This window comes from Aegilops tauschii, chromosome 6, assembly GCF_002575655.3.
Source record: "Aegilops tauschii subsp. strangulata cultivar AL8/78 chromosome 6, Aet v6.0, whole genome shotgun sequence".
NCBI lineage: Eukaryota > Viridiplantae > Streptophyta > Magnoliopsida > Poales > Poaceae > Aegilops > Aegilops tauschii.
Window position 1 is genome coordinate 28,925,918 of NC_053040.3, and position 12,722 is coordinate 28,938,639.

At 46.2% G+C, this 12,722-nt stretch overlaps 1 long non-coding RNA gene across 1 annotated transcript; it reads right to left on the bottom strand.

Moving 5' to 3' along the window:
- Positions 1-7,144: 7,144 nt before the first annotated feature.
- LOC120967313 (uncharacterized) lies at positions 7,145-8,936 on the bottom strand. The gene is made up of 4 exons (XR_005761124.3): positions 8,437-8,936; positions 7,857-7,935; positions 7,626-7,771; positions 7,145-7,489 (listed from the first exon to the last, which is right to left on the bottom strand). It is a non-coding gene; the product is annotated as an uncharacterized lncRNA (long non-coding RNA).
- Positions 8,937-12,722: the final 3,786 nt, after the last annotated feature.

The following is a 12,722-nucleotide window of genomic DNA, read 5'->3' on the forward strand; positions in this document are numbered from 1 at the left end:
ATCCGGTTCCTCCAACGCTCCCTCCTCTCTCCCGCTAGATAGCGCGTGTATCTAGATTCCGCCTCCGCCCTAGTGGTGTACCCTTTGTAACTGTTACCGCTGAAACGGTGAACCTGTCTCCGACACTCCCCCCAGTGGTCGTAGACTCCGGGAACCTTACCCTTGTACACGACATACGACGGCATCTCTATGCACTAGCCAAACAACAGACAATACATAAGCAATATATAAGTATGCAACAAAAGGATCGGAAGAGAAAAGCAAGACATTAATAGCATGATTCATGGTCCTACTAATAAATAGCATCGATTACATCTAAGTTGAACGACTGTCCAAACCAAAGAGACATACAAGTTCATTAAAGTTTAATTACACCATGAGTTAATCGATGTTTCAGAACTACACATAGCATCACTACTTTCGACTCGACTCATCGGACCGAGGCGTGGATGAAGCCGCCGTCTTTCGTGATGGTCATGAAGTCGGGGGTGTTGTCAGCCTGCATTTGTAGCGTTGTGTCTATCTCACTGTTGGACAGTTGATATTTGAGGTAGAACTGCCCCGAGGTACGAAGGACATCTTGATGGATGATTTCTGCAAACTCCGACTGGATGCGAAATAATTCTTGTCGGATGTCCGCGTCCTGGATTGCCGCCAAGCTTGCGGCCGAATCTTTGAGTTTATTTGGTAGCAGAAGGTGATTATGGTCCCGTACGATCGCCCGCATGTGATGGAGGGCGTAGTAGGCATCCTTCTGACCGCCAGGCGGCTGCTTGACGGAGGGGAACATCGTATTGTGGGTGAACACGTGCCTGCCGTACCTACAAACTGGCCTCTTAAAGGTGCCTCCAGATGCGTCGTAGCCGGGGAGAGCATCATCAAGAACTTTCTTGATATTTGTGTAGTCTATCTTGGAGTCACGGTCCGGGTCGAAATACGTGGCCATGGAATATGTCGGGCTTAAGAGGATGAGTGTGCAATGTGTGTCACCGCACAGAACACGGAATGTTAGAAAAAAAAGAACGATCGAAATCTAAGAAATCATATGTTACGGGGCGGTTAGAGGATGAATTACTCGGGAAAGTAAGGCACGAGGAAGTTATCCTTATCTGGGTTTGCCAGAATGACGCCTTCGAGGTGTGAACTCGCGACTTGCCGGTCCCTAGCGCTGCCCAAGATCTTGGAACGCATGTAGAAGGGGTCGACTATCACAATGTCCGGGGTCTTGTCTCTAATGATCCGCATCTCCATACTCAGCGAAAACAGCCGAGCGAAGGTGTAGTGTAGTGGATGAAGGTTAAACATAGCAAAGATGTCATCAAACCGCAGGACGATCGTACCCTCGACGGCGCTATCCACTCCGCATAGCACCGGTTGCAACATTGAGCATATTTGTCGGTAGCATCGCCCTACCCGCCACATGCACCCTCCTCGAGATATCCTTAGGTGAAGGTGGCCCGTCCTGAGCACGGATCGTACTCGGTGCCGGCTGGCTCGCACCGGCGCCCTTGTTAGTCTTTCGTTTCCGTCCCTTCTTCTTGATCTGCTGTAATGGGATCGAGTTCTGCTCACAGACCGCCTTCTTGAGCGTGTTGGGGCTGATAATATTTCGCACCTCAGCTATCTGAGGCTCGGTGAAGGCGGCAGCTGGAGGCGTCTCCTGAGAACTGAACACCAGATGACGCCTATTGCAATTGGGTTTCTCCGCTGTACCAGCTAGATCGCGGTCGTCTTTTTCAGGGTTGGGTTCTTGAGAAGGAGGCCCGCAGAACTCGTCAACGTACCCATGTTCGGCAAAGTACTTATCGATGTTGGTAAATTTACCGTCGTTGTTGTCGTCGTCGTCCGGATCCTGTGCCATATGCATGTCCGGATCCTGTGCCATAGGGATGTCCGGCATGTCCGGTAGCATTGCGGCGTTCTTGCCATGGCTTGGCGCTGGCACGACTGGCGGTCTTGTCTGTGGGGTGGTGTCCCCCGCCCCCAAACGAATCTGGCTCTTCGGCCAAAGCAGGGGCCAGCTTACGCAGGCGCTGAGGGTCATCACATCATCTTCATCGGCCCCAGCGGGTCGAATCGGAGGTAACAACTCGTCGCAGCCTGGCAGCACCCGAACCAGTTCAACCCTATACAAGGTCGGTGGCATCGGATTACCGTGGAACACGCGGTTGCCCGGTTGAACGATTCTGCCCTTGGCGACATCGACCAACTCGCCGCCCACGAAGTGCAGGAGAGTGCAAGGAACGTCGGCGGCGCCCTGCGAAAACATGTAGGGCGTCAGGGATGCCCAGTCAAAGGCAAGGAGATGAAGTCATCGGCCGAGAGGCTTAGTTACTGTGATGCCATCGAGCTCGGCTAATGTCGAGGCACCGCCAACGGCGGGCGTGCAACTGACGGAGGGGCCGCTTGCTGGCGAGGTGCCGGCCGGCGTACACCCGGGTGCATTAAGCTCCAATGCCCGTGTCGGTGCCGGAGACACCAATGGCGCCGCCTGCGCATTGTGCGAGTTGCTGGCCGTGAAGCTGGGAACCGCGGGAGGCCCCTGTTGGCCGCCCGCAATCCACGTCGTCAGCCCCTAAATCAAGGTAGGCACCATGGCGGTGAGCGTCGTTCCCAATTGTTGTTGCACTTGCTCTTGGACAATCTCCGGAATCCGCGCCACTTGTGCCTTGAGTTCTTGAACCTCGCGCGACTGGCTTTCCGAGCTGGTCTTTTTCTCCTTTCGCCCACCAGCGGTATAGTATGACGACCATTTTGTGGACAAGCCTTTGCCGGCCACACGACCAGCTGACGACGGCTTACTGAGCTTATCCTTGTTTTTCATTACGTTCAACGCCCTATTTAAAGGGGTGTCGAAAGGGGAGCTCTGAGACGACCCCGCGCTACTGCTTTCAGCCTCCTGCGGAAGGAATGTGAACCATTTAGAAATTTGGCTTCATTAATTAGAATGCAACCATGTGGAGCTAATTACGCGGGGGTGTATTCCTTACCAGAACAAGCTCAAGCGCCCTGGTCTTCGGATCCGTGGTAAGCTCCTTTGTTACCGGGTCCTCCTTGTACCGGGCCCTGACAAAGTTCCTTGTCTACTTGTAACGGTATTTCTCGAAGCGGGGCGGTAGGCCTTGCTCGGCACGCTCCGTGTCCTCCTTGTCCCATATAGGCTCCGCCACTCTGTAACCGCCGGGACCGAGTTGGTGGACCCCTAAGTTCAACTTCCGCATTTCTTTCCCCCACTGACTTGATTCGGAGGTTGCGCTACTCTCACACTTGATCTTGAACTCCTTGTAGTCCTCTTCGCTGATCAAAGGATATTTCGCCTTGATCTTCTCATAACTATCACCTTTTTCAATCATTGCCTTCACCGTGCTTCTCCAAGTAGACAGGGCCGTGCTCATCCTCTTGAGGGCGGCACTGTTCACTTTATTCCCTGAGAGGCGTGTGTTTGCAAAGTCAGCGAGGAACTTGTATCGTTTGTGCGGCTTCGTGAAGAGGAGGCTGCGCAAATTCCCTCGGTCCTTATGCCTTAGGTTCTCGGTGTTGATCGAGACGGTGCTTCGGAGAATGCACCCGAGCTGAACCGAGTACCCCTTGACTAATTCTTTGGGCGCCGTTGGATGCCCGTCGGAGTTCACTTCAGTAAATTCCTCCTTGACGGTGCCGAGCACGCTCAGGCGCCGGTCCTTCCGTTGCCTCTTCGGTTGGCTGCCATCTATGCGTGCGCCCCCATCATCAGTGGTGGCATCCTCGGCGGCACCATCAGTGGTGTCATCCCCGACGCCACTAGGGGTTGTGTAGTCAGGATCGGTCTCTTCCGCGGTGTCCTCATAGCGGTGAGGTTCTTCCTCCAGCTACTGGGACAGCTCCCAGAATTGCTTGCCGCCCGAACCGCCGGCCTCATCATTGTGGGCCATGTTTCGCTCTAAGTAGGAAAAAAGTTTGGTCAGAAAGTTGGTTATTGTCAAGGAACAAGATCATGGTCTCATCATTTAGGGTTTGTCGACACCGAGGCATCCTAAAAGCTAAGCTTTTATCATTTAGGGTTTGTCGACGCCGAGGCACCCTAAAAGCCTAAGCGTACATCATTTAGGTTCTCATCGACACCGAGGCACCTTAAAAGCCAAGGTTTTATCATTTAGGGTTTGTCGACGCCGAGGCACCCTAAATGCTAAGTTAAGTTTTGATCATTTAGGGTTTATCGATGCCGAGGCACCCTAGGTTGATTGGTATATATGGGTATCTTCTAATAATATACCCTACTTAATTAAGGACAAACACCAAGAGACAGTAAACATATCACACTTCTATATGTATAACACAGGAGGCAGTTGATCCTACTTAATTAAGTACTAAGATACCCCAGCCCATGCATTAGTCGCAAGTACCCCATATGTCCTATTTTTGGCAAACTCAAGCTAAAATTCACGGAAAATTTCAGCATGACCTTCGCTGAAAATAGGACATATGGAGTACCCGAATTTGCCGGAACGGAAGTTAATCGACATTCCGGCAAACTCAAGGGCCTCTCGAGGTACCTGCAAAATCATCACGACACGATGGTCGGAGACAAAACCCAGCAAACTAGCAATTGATGGATCAACACATAAAACATGTCCAATAAGAGCATATAATTCAACAACTCAACTGAAAATGAGAGCTGAAAGATGCAGGGAGCACAAATAGCTCAGAAAAATCAATCCATCTAGCATTTAAGGTTTTGCTAGAAATACCTTTAACATCAGTATCAGCATGATTATAGAGTCAACATCTGTATGATTTATAGAGTCAAATACCTTCAACGAGGGATACAAATAATTTTCATTTTCATATTTTAAGAACTATAAATAAACCATCCAGTAAGTATAATCAAGGAAATCAACCATTCCCATAAAACAAGACAAGTTTTATTCAGTACCGCTAATATGGTTGGAGATTACTATGAACATGTGGCAAGACTACTTTGATAAGAAGGGCCACTAGTTGGCCAGTAGTTGAACTAGCAGCTTGGCCATCACTGACGCCACGCACTGCTGTGACAGCTCTCAGCAGTAACCTCCAAGGCTCTGGCCACCGACACAGATAACCTGTCTCAAAGATGAGCCTCAAGACAAGCTTCGCATTCTACTTTATGCTTCATTGAAGTTCAGAGAACTCTCCAAAAGAAAGGTTCAGGTGCCAATTGGTATCATGTTAAAGCCAGCAATGTAAAATGATCTACAACGTTATGTAAGGTGCCAACTCCACAGATTACTTTTTCACAGCTTTTATATTATTTCTAGAAGCAACACAACAGGGTTAAACACCAGAATCTTGAGTTTAAATTTTTCCAGAATTTTATGGGCCCCACAAATTCTGTTCAGGTATTTTATACCATGTTAAAGACAGTAAGGTACAGAGGTTTAGCCCTGGTCCTTAGATTCAGTTTCCTAATCTTTTTGTTTTCTACAAAGATATTCCCAACCTTCATGATGCTGGTAAGAAAAGAGCTACTCTCTGAATCTTTTATCTATTTATACCCGTAAATTAGCACTCTGATGCTGGCCTTGACAAATGATCCCACTATGTTGTTTGCTGGAATCTGCAAAATGATCCCACTATGTTGACAAATGATCCCACTATGTTGTTATACTTGAGAACACTGTAACAAAATCAAAACCACAATAAACAGTGGTCAAATACAGAAGAAGGAACAATTTATTTGTGACATAGTTACAAATGATGACAGAATAAAGCAACACCCTGCACTAGCCTAAAAACAAGTGAAGTTTCACCCATATAAGAACAAGTGAATTCTAGTCACATTGACACTCCTGGTTTTCTACAAACACCAAGTACTAGGGCACACAAAAGTTCTGAAATTTGTGTGCCTAACTGAATTAACTGAATTTTCAGTAACCGAATAAACTGAATTTTCAAAACTGCAAGAAGCCATTTAAAAAAATCCTCTCATCTCATATGAGGAGTGCTAATCCTAAGACCAATAGTTTGTTGTGCAGTACATCTACAGTGATGCCCTGTCCATTTGTCCCTCCCCAACTAGATACTAGAGTAGCATTGTTGATGCCCTATTCTTGCTGAACTTTATGATAGTATATACAACAACTTATCCTCTTAAGCCAAAACAACTTCGTAAAATCCAGATGCAACTTGTTGAGCTAATTTTTTTAGATGACCCATAAGACAAACTGAAAATAGTTGTTGTTGCTGAACTAATCTGACCACTATAACCTGTTCATCATTCAGCCATAGTTGTTGTTGCTGCTACAATTTCAGCAAGCAACATGCCTAAATCCAGTGCTTGTTTGACTTTACTAAATTACCAACGCATGGCACACAACACATTTATATTTTGTCAGGTCACACAACACATGCCTGAGGAGGAAGATTGAATTTTCTACAGAAGCATCATCAGGTACACTTCAACATGTGCTAGCAGCAACAAATGGTCAATATTCATTCTTATTTATGGTCAATATTTATAACATATCAACAAATGGCAAGAATATTGAGTAATCTACTGCAGTTTGATCTACTGCAAATAATCTGTTGCAATTTGATCTACTCCAGAAAACTTTCAGTAACAAGTGAGAAGCATCTGCATTTTCTTAGTGAACTTTTGAGTGCATTTATCACTTGTTGGAGTATGCTACAGCTTCTGCAAATCACAAACTCCTTTAGTTTACATCTCAGTTTTAGCTAACACTACAGTTTCAGTGAAGGAGTCATAACTGAATAACAGGCACTATAAATGAATTTGATGGCATCAAACTAAATTTCCACTATAATATGTTCATCATTTAGCAGCAGCGTACAACACTACACCATGACATCTTAGTCAAGGGCAGAAAAACTGCCGGTAAAAGTCGCTTTATGAGGCATGCAATCTGCCACGAAAGACTTTCCCCGGCAGATGCAAACCGCCCTGGAAAGTCCTGTCGGGAAATGTCTTTCCCGGCAGATACTAGTATTTCCGGCAGCTAATGTGCCCTCTATCTACATTCTATTCCCGGCATATAGTTATTTTCCCCGGCAGATGATGCTTCTCCGGCAGACTATCTTTCCCGACAGATCTAAGTATTCCTGGCAGATAATTTGTCGGTGATTCTTACAGCTTCCGGCAGCCTATCTGCCCTTAAATGTATTCCCAGAAAAAAAAGGGGGATACTATTTATTTCTTTTACATTACAGCTGACATGAGCTGATATCTCGACTTAGCATTGAAATCCATTCATACCCAACAATAAAACGTTCAACATAGATGCTTCACATTTGTATGTTACAAACCTAGTAACAGATCATTTCCACAAATAAGATATGTGCAACGCACTGCGTACACATGAAAAGATCATCCTAAGTAGCATCTTTACTTTGTAGCCTTTCTAGGTCAATACAATATAAATTCAAAACTGAACTTATAAGGTCTTCAAGACGAGTGAAGAAAATGGTTGCACAAGGTGAGTAGATCACTAGCCTTGTAGCAGGCGTTGCCAACCTGAAATAAAAAAAGACAATTGGCATGTACAATACTGAACCTTGTAACTTATTCGTCTGTCTCCTGAAAACTGAAGCACATAAAAAATATGTCCACACAAGTGGTTGACGAATTAGAACTGAGAAGGAAATGCAACCTTCCATTTCTGGCTGCGTCAAGGAAAAACGTGTGCAAAGAGCCTGATGAACTTGTGGCAGAAAAAGCATCAGGTTGAGCAATGCATAGCCCAAATGAGAGCGAGTAAATTGTTGATGCATATGCTCCCCACTGAAACCTATGTGACTGTTGATGTAACAATGTAAAATGAGATTAGTCAAAATGGGAGAGCAGTTATCATGGTTGTAGAACAAAGATCAATAATGTTCACCTTAGTTGCTTGTGCCACGATATATACTCGAATCATAGTCCCCTTCTCAGAAGTTGTTGCCAGACTCATGGGCATCTACCTGTTGATCAATTACAAAGAGGAAAAAACATATCAGTGAAAAGACATATACATATCTTCAGATTGCTAGGGTTCAGATTACTAGGGGGTTCAGCTAATATCAATTAAAAAGTGCATGTTTCAGTAACAACTAACAAAGCTCCAGATCATACATGAAAGTGCCAGACGACTAACTGCTAGTATTAGCTAACAAGGCGCCAAAAATACCACCATTCAGGAAAGTGCTCTTTTTCACATTAAGTGCTAGAAATCCCTGTCGTTTTAACATATATTTCATACATACACTAATTACATAGTATCAATACAAAGTGCCAACAGCAGCCATGCTAAAATCCCTGTGAATGTTCATAGGAAATTCTATAAGCATATGAAAGTTCCAATTTTATCAAAATTTCTACTGGACTACCACTGTTACAATTTATTTCACACAATGGCCACCACTGCATACACAACTGAGGGAGGGAGAGATGGAAACAGGGGATGGGGACCAGCGCAGCCTCACCGGATCAGAGAGGAGGTAAGTCGCATGCAGAGGAGGCAAATCACCGGGGCAGGCAACTCGTCGGAGCCACGAGACAGAGGACGATGCAGTGGTCGGAGCGCGGGTGCTGGTCGAGGCAGCAACCAGCATTGAGCAGCCTTTGTCCAGGGGGAAGCGATGCCAGCCAGGGGGAGGAACCATACCTCTTCCTCCTCGGGTTGGTGGTGTCCTGGCGACGGCGACCTCCACGCGTGGATGCAGTGACGGCGGTCTCGGCATGTTTTCGACCACCGCCTGCTGCTGGTGTCCTATGACGAGGAGGGATCCAGGTGGGCGGTGGAGGCCGGATGCGAGCCCGGGGTGTCCGGATCTGACTCAAGCAGGGGGCGGAGGGCACGCAACGGCAGCTCGTCGGAGATGAGTGGTCGTCGCCGGCTGGGGAGGGTAAGGGGCTTCGCCGGCTAGGGAGAGGCCGGAGCTTATAGAGGCAGGCAGAGCTGGAAGGGAGGAACACATCCCACAAATCCACAACTGTAAGCAAAGCAATTACTTCAATCAGGATTTAAAAACTAGAGCATACGAGAGGTTCCACAAATAGAAGTGGACAACTACTTGCAAGCAAGAGAATGTCAGGATTTACAAACCATTCTGTAACCCAGACTACAACTGTGTTTGCACTTGAATTTAAAACTAGTACACACACACAGCTGGCATACAAAAAACTTCCTAAGAAAGAATCTTTGGCAAAGGTCTAAACATAAAAGTTGCATGGGCAGAAAAAGAAACATCAACTCATCCAGATTAAAAAGATGCATTTGTGTCGCCCTGTACTTTGCATTCAACAAGTAAGCACACTTAAGATTTCAGAAGGATTTGGCGCAAGCCAATGCATTATGCTATTATAGAATGTATAACCAACTACATTAATACTAATGATAGTTTCGCACATAGAATGTGTGTTATGCACTCATAAGAACAAATTACGCCACTTGCTGATTATAGTTAAGGTTTTCACTTGGGAAATCATCACTAACTACTTCGATCAGGTTTTACTTGTCCAATTTAGTACAATAGAATGACTAACTTGAAGTTGCTATGTTTATTATTAGCAAAGATGGCAAGCTATGATTACTTTTCACTGGAATGGCCCTTGTAATCAGAACTGTGATTGTAATTTTAAATGAACTCAATATAAAAGGATCCATGGTTATCTGTCCTGACTAAAAACTCTTCATTCTTTCTAGCTCCAACCTACATGTACGAGTATATACACACAAGGGTGGGGTTTTGGGCCAAACCCATACACACACGGCACACACACACTCAGCCCAACAATTACTAATTAGTGGGACTGAATGTAAATATTAGTTGCACTGACAAGGACTACCCAACTTCGACAGTCCAAAATAGCAGGGGCATGTACGTAGTTGTCCTTAGAATTGCAGCTTCATCACACGATGAATTAAAAAAGCACATTAATTCAGATAAACTTGGTCCTAAATTTGATATGAGAAAAATGAAGGAATATACACATGACACTAGAAATACCACCCTCTTTGCTACTGACCAGTTACCCTATTTTGAAGGCATGCAGAACCACTAAACCATTAGCAGAAATGACTCAATACGCTTCCATTTTCAACAAGATGGACCACAGAACAAATGCTGGCAGGAAGGGACTACTAGGATCAGTTAGGCTTATTCAGATAGTTGGCCCTGGCATTCTCTAGCATTCATCCCAAACAACCAGGAAAATTTTGTCTAATTTTTGCAAGAGCTAGTTCATTATACTTTAGTGTAATATATTCAAAAATTCTAAGATGTAATATCTTCTAGATGTGAGGATTGCTACCAGCTGTGATGGTTACTTCTTCAGACTTTACGAACAACCTCCATCTGCATACATAGGGATTATCAATAGGATGCCATTTGAGAAACCTGAAACAAGCCAAATATTAGAGAATGACATTATTTATGTCAACTAAAGTAATAATCTTTAGGAGCGAGAATGTTTTTTACTTGGGGAGTCTTTTGGGCAACAATTGTCTTTTGATGTTCTAGTTGATTCTCTTTCTGGACTAGCACTTTCTTCTTTTGTTGTGTGATTTCCGCTCGATTTTCTAGCATTGGTCTATTTGATACCTTCATCTCCTGCCACCAAATCAAGTGTTCAGTCAAACGATACCACGCAACGATAGAAACAAATTACAAGGTATTCAAAATATAGTCAAACTATACCACGCAACGATAGAAACAAATTACAAGGTATTCAAAATATAGTCAAACAATACCACACAATGATATAAACAAATCAAGTGTTCAGTTATGATCAAGAAAACTATAACTTTCTGCTACGAAAGCCCCCAAAACGACATTCGTTGCAACCTTATACAACAGTGTATGAGAGCCTTATTTCTTATTACCTAACCTGCAAATAAATGACGATCCCAGCTTGAGATTTTACGGCCTGGCCAACTCCGCTTGAGATCAATTCGAACGCCACCGAGGAGCGCTGGCTACTGATACCAATTGACATGCTCTATGTGTCGAACTAATTAACATTCAGAGAACATGCTCAAAACTGCATCGATAATCTTACTTCCAGAGGAAGGATTTCGAGATCTGGGAGTACAAAGCTAGGGTTCTTCGCCAGCCGGGACACGGCGGCTTGGGGACAACCCCTTACACAAGATGGATCTGGCGATCCCAAAAATGGGGGCTTCAGTAGCTAGGCAAAACAACTAAAAGGTAAAAGAAGACACTGAAGCAAAAGTAACTTTGTCAAAAAGTTAAAAGTGATACTGGACGTCGCGGGAACCATCGGATGATTGATCTGTAGCTGTGGTAGTCTTGCCGTTGTGAACCGGCACAAAGCAACTAGGGCCTTGCGATGCAGATCAAACGGACGACAGAGACCGCGGGACTGAAACTGATCATGAACAGTAGAAGTGTTGAAAATATTCAGTTTCGTCAGGCTTGGATCCTGACACTAGTCATTTGCATGGATATGTGTCGTTTTTTCTTAGATGGCGTTGCTACTGCATATTCATTCATAACAGAAACTCAAGATCCAAAAGGGAGGGATGCTCGAGTTTTAGTCTCACGGTCTAACCATACACATAGATACAAATTGCTTGAACCAAAACGTTTCACATATCAGTACAATTGCAAGTACCAGGACTGGATGATGAAGAAACAAAACATACAGTGCATGTTGAGATTTGGTGAGTATGAAAACCTTACCTTTGCTTGACGACTGGCTTGGTCATGGTGTTGATGGAACGTGCAATGAAGTGGGCGGGGATCCTTTTTCTCCTCCTTGAGCTTTGCGTCAGGTCCATCTATGGGTCCTCCTGCGATGAACACATCCGTCAGAGAATCCAATCGAAGGAAAAAGAAGGTAGGAAAGGAGAGGAAATCGAGAGAAAGGGGCGGACCTTGTCCCCCATATACTAGGGTCGGAGCAGCGCAGGTTGTGGGCAAGGAGCTGAGCCATGAAGCGTGCCATGAAGACCTTCCGGTGGTCCTGCTCCTCCTCCTCCGGCAGTCCCCCTATGGGTATGCTGAGTTCTTCTGCATGAGCAGCGCGAACTTGACGAACACATGAACCATGTCTGCGAACTCGAATTGAATCGAATCAGAGAGAGAGGGAGAGAAGTCGGAAGTAGAAGAGGGGAGAGATAGGGGACCTTGTGGATGAGATCCATGGCTTGAGCACCATGGATTTGGAAGCACCATTGTGGATCTGGCCACGGCTGCCCTGCTGCTCGATTTGGACCGGATGCGGCGGCGGCTCTGGGTGGGGATGCGGGTGCGACGTGGATGAGTAGTGGCTGCGGCGTGCGTCGGAGGTACGGGTGTGGGGACTGGGGAGTTGTCGATGGGGATTGCGTGGCGGGTGACCATGGGATTCAGAGGCGGCGGTGCTGGGTCGAGGCAAGAATGCGGGGTGCAGGGGGCAGCTGGGCGATGGAGGGGATGGGGGCGGTGGCGCTGGGCGGGGCGGAAGGATGTGGGTGAGTCGGCGACGGCCCTAGGGTTAGCGGCGTCGACGGCAAGATGCAGTGCGGCGGCTGATGCGGGAGGGAGAGCGGCGAGAAGTAGTGTGGAGAAGGGGGAAATGAAGGCCGCGTCGCCGCGGTGGGCTTCGAGTGACTTCTAAATTTTTCGTTCTCGCGCGACGGCCTCGCGCGCTTATTTGGGCCTCAATTCTGTCGTATCCGCGCGGTCCCCGGCAGTGTGTTCGCCCATAAATGGAATTCAGGGCAATTGGGTCGACCCTAAAGATGCCGGCAGATTGGCTACCC